Source organism: Convolutriloba macropyga, chromosome 8 (assembly GCF_964194025.1).
Source record: "Convolutriloba macropyga chromosome 8, txConMacr16.3, whole genome shotgun sequence".
NCBI lineage: Eukaryota > Metazoa > Xenacoelomorpha > Acoela > Convolutidae > Convolutriloba > Convolutriloba macropyga.
The window spans coordinates 63,806,229-63,811,228 of NC_134475.1; positions in this window are offsets into that span (position 1 = coordinate 63,806,229).

The following is a 5,000-nucleotide window of genomic DNA, read 5'->3' on the forward strand; positions in this document are numbered from 1 at the left end:
ACATCAGACCCGCACAAAAACAACAACAAGAAGAACCACAACTCCAGGAAACCCGAATGGAAGCCACAGACGAAACATTAGACCTTGAAAATACGTTTTACATCCAGGAAGTATTCGACAGCTGGAATACTGTAAACCTCATACATCCAAAAAATTTTGTCCACGCACACCCACAAAAACTATCTCCAAATATCTCAGATGAAATCTGGATCAAAACATCCACAGACACATTCGAGACGAATTGGCTCGCAGACACAGGCAGCCCTCGAAGCTTCATTTGTAAAACGGAAGCGGAAAGAATAAAACAAAAGTGCAAATCAGCCAATTGGAAAGAACAAACAAACGGCCAGACACAGTATAGATGCTTCAATAACATAGAGATCCCAATCACAGGAATAATACAGATAAAACTCCGATCGGGACTCCGAGAAGCAACAAACAACGAGATCCTAGTGGTCAACGCAAACACTGTGAACCTGATGGGAGGAGATATATTGGGGAAACTTGGATTCACCCTCTCACAAAATAAAGGTACACACATTCACAACATTAATATGGATAACAGACTAGAAATAAAAATCATAAAGAAATTCCCACACCTGTGTTCCCGTTTGAGAAAATCCAAAAACCACATTGCCAAATCAACGCTAAAACAAGACATCTCCCCATACCAACACAAAGGCCGAAGGGTTCCACTTCACCTAACGGAAAAAATTGATAAGGAGATACAACATTTACTTAACACAAACCAAATAATAAAACTAGAAAAATGCTCCGACCAAGTTTTTATAAGCCCTGTAGTAATAACAGTGAAACATGACCAATCGATCAAACTGGCACTAGACTCAAAACTACTGAATGACGCAATTGATAAAAACAAATATCAAATGCAATCCATCGACAACCTAATGGACTCAGTCGCTAAATACATCTCAGACAATAAGAACAAACAAGACAGCTTCCTATTCTCGAAAGTAGACCTAAAATATGCATACAACCAAATCCCTCTACACCCCGAGATTAGAAAACATTGCAACTTCAACATCCTCGGGGGCAAATCAACTGGCACATATCAGTTCATAAACGGATTCTACGGCCTAAGCGATATGCCTGCCACATTCCAAAAAACCTTGGACAAAACGCTCGAAAACATCGACAACAAATTCAACTTTTTAGATGACATACTAATCATAACAAAAGGCTCCACCCTCGACCATGAACTCGACATATACAAAGTCCTATCAAGACTTGACAAAGAAAACCTAGCCATTAAACTAGAAAAATGCGAATTTGCCAAATCCTCAATATCCTGGTTAGGCTACAAAATAACCCAGTCGGGAATTTACCCTACCGTAAAAAAGACAGATTCCATAATGAACCTAAAACCCCCTAACACACTAAAACAACTTCGCTCCCTTATGGGCTCAATACACCAACTCATAAAATTCATACATAACCTAGCCAATCTACTCAACCCTATAAGACCCCTGCTAAAAAAAGAAAACATAACAAACAACAAAATACGTTGGGAAGAGATCCATACAACAGCTTTGGACAAAATAAGAGCAGAAATCTCTAAAATTACAGAAAAAAAAACACTTCGATAAACAACGTAAAACAGGTCTTAAATGCGATGCAAGCTACGCGGGACTTGGAACGGTATTAGAACAACAATACCCAGAAGGCTGGTTCCCCATAGCTTACGCCAGCCGCTTCCTAAACGAGGCAGAAAAGAAATACAGCACCAACGAACTAGAACTACTATCAGTAGTTTGGGCAACAAATCATTTCAAATATTACCTACTAAGGTTAAAATTTGAACTAATAACAGATCACACAGCTCTACTTTCGGCACTCAATCCCAACCGGGCTAATAAATCGCGACAAAGCCGACTGATACGCTGGATAGACAAACTACTACCATTTCCTTTTTCAATTCAACATATACCGGGGAAAGATATGGGCTTCACTGATTATCTAAGCAGAAACCCACACCAAAAACCTCCCCCAATAAGCCCAGACGATGAACTATTCGTAATAAATAGAATTAGAGAGTTTACTTTCACACTTTTCAATGAAGAACAAAAACACAACATTTTGACCAATGAGATCGCTCCATTCGGACAAGCACACAAATCACATGACGTAATTAACAACGCTCAGTGCGAACAAAATAAAGCGAACGCTTTTTGCCATTTCTCTTGCCATAAACAGTCACACTCTTTCTCGGTAGTTAATTCAAATTTACATTCAAATTCAAAATTTCAAAGTTCCCCACGCAAAAACATTTCGAATCTCAAAAACATCAAAAATTACTCCAACCCAAACTATCCTAACTTTCCAGACAAACAGAAGACACCCCTACTCATTAACCCCAACAATTGTTACTTACAACCCAACCCTAAAATAAACGTTGTTACAAGAAATAGACCGAACCTCAATACATTCGACAGACAAATCATAAAACGAGCTAGAAGACCAAACACAAATACAATGTCCCACAATAATCTCAATAACCCCCCCACCCTAAACACTCCAATCTCAGTGGCTACCCAAACGGACAAAACACCCCCAACCTCGAACCTAGGACAAGGCCGAGAGCCGATGGACAAAAATAAACATGCTCCTTTATTCGAGTTGAAAACGAAACTGCCCCCAATTATCGTCTCAACCTTTCCCGTGTATTCGGCGAGGAATTTCTAGCGGAGGCTACCCTCAAAGATAAATATTCACAAAATATTATCCGACTAGTAAAAAATCACAATTGGGAACAATTAAAGCTAGTTTCAAGATACTATTACAACTTGCGAAACGACCTAGCCGTAGCCCGATCGGGATGCCTGTTATACGACGGCAAAATAGTTATTCCTCACCAACTCCAAAATCTGGTCATCAACGCAGTACACAGAACCCACCCGGGCCAAGTGGGAATGATCAGATTGGCGAATTTGATCTGGTTTCCCCAGATACACAGAACAATTGCCCTCAGGGCAGAAAATTGTAAGCAGTGCTAAGATCAAGGTAAGAACCTAAAACCAATAATCACTAAATCAGAACTAGGAACACTACCTAAGTTAAGTGAACCCAATGAAGAACTACAATTAGACTTCGCTGTTCCCATTGTAGACACAAAAAACAATAATAACGAACACTATATACTTGCCGCTGTAGATCGATTTTCACGTTATCCATCCGCACTAGTTCACACAAACTGTGACACGCAAACTGCAATAGAATTTCTAAACCAATACTGTAAGTTCCATGGAATCCCACGCAGCATCCGCTGCAATCAAGCACAAGCGTTCAAATCGAGAGCATTCGAAATATACTGCAAAGAAAATTACATAAGACTAATATTCTCCCCCACACACGACCACCGAGCCGAATGGTAGAACGCTTGATACACACATTAAAACGAAGATTGGCAACTATGAACCTTGACCCCATATGGGACAACACAACCATAGCAGAAAAAATAACAGAAATAATTGAATCCATTAGACTAATACCAAATAGAATCACTAAAATTCCTCCTTTCCAAGCACATTTTGGCAGACCAAAAAACACGGAACTATCTAACATCCTTACAACACCTAGCACAAAAAACCTACCATACAACAATATAAAATCATTTTACTTAGACAAACGACTACTCCAGAACCCAAGCCTGACGGAGGCCGCGATCTGGGACCGGGACACCAACTCGGAAATAAAACTGGACATCCAGTACAGACAGGACGAACAGACCCATCAGGAATCCCAATCGGAAGAATCCCAGGTGTCGGACACTTCGGAATCGGACAAAGCACCACTGTTGCCTTCCCAAAAGGGTACAATATTTCCGTCTAAATTTAATTTCCAAATAGGAGATAAGACCACAATTATTGACCAAACACGTCGTACCCTAGCACGAAAAACTATAAGAATAAAAATCCCAGAACCACGAAGAACACTAAAACCCCCTTGGTCCATAATACCAGATGGCACAATAGTTGATTAAACCCCTCACATCATAACCATAGACACTCATAATCGTAAAAACACCGTGATACGAAACAATGACATAGCCATATCATCAGAAACACGCCCATTACCACAAGAACCAAAACTCCGCCTAATAAATTTCGTAGCCTGCAAAACAGTTGGAGAGTATAATCCTAACAAACGTAAAATAGAAAAATTCTGTTTAGCGGAAAAAGCACAGCTGGCAAAGACATCCCAAATGGGCCAAAGCTCAAAGAACTCAGCGCAACATGGGCAAACCAACATTCAACAAACCCGCAAGCAAAAGGCCACAAATGAAGAAACGAGACCCCCAGCAAAGACTCAACAACAAGAAATGTCGACACCCATCGATGATGAACATGCAACCAATACAATGCCAAGCTCATCATTTAATGTCTCCCCAATCTTCACAAAAACAACAGGAGGAAAGAAAAAGTTGAAAAAGAAATCCCCAGGGAACACACAAAAGGGAAAACGAACGTGCATACGAAAAAAGGCAACAGTATCAGCAGCCAGAAGAACGGCCAACACAAAACTAACAAAAGCTAAACTCGCAGCCCTGAAACAAAGTTACGCCTTCCAACTAAGCCAGAACCCAGTCAACTACAACGAACTCAGCAAAAAACCCACGGCACGCGTGTTCAAGGAACGATCCCCAGGGCACACAAAACCGTTTATAATTGCCACGTTGTCATCTGCCGCCGACTTCATGCTCACCCCCAAACGGAGCACCGTGTCGACAATCGCAAGATCACCCCCAATGCGCAATATTCGCAAGTCCAAGGCAGAAGCCACAGTCAAAAAGCTGAACGTAGAGAAAGCCATAGCCAACATCTCATTATCCCCATCAACGGACGACTCCACACAAGAACTGAGACGCAAGGACACCACCATAATCGACCTTCTCGATACCTCCGAGGACAGTCCCCCACAAGTCGCACTAAACATTAACCCTAACTGCACTACATTCGGACAGGACATAGTCATATTATCCT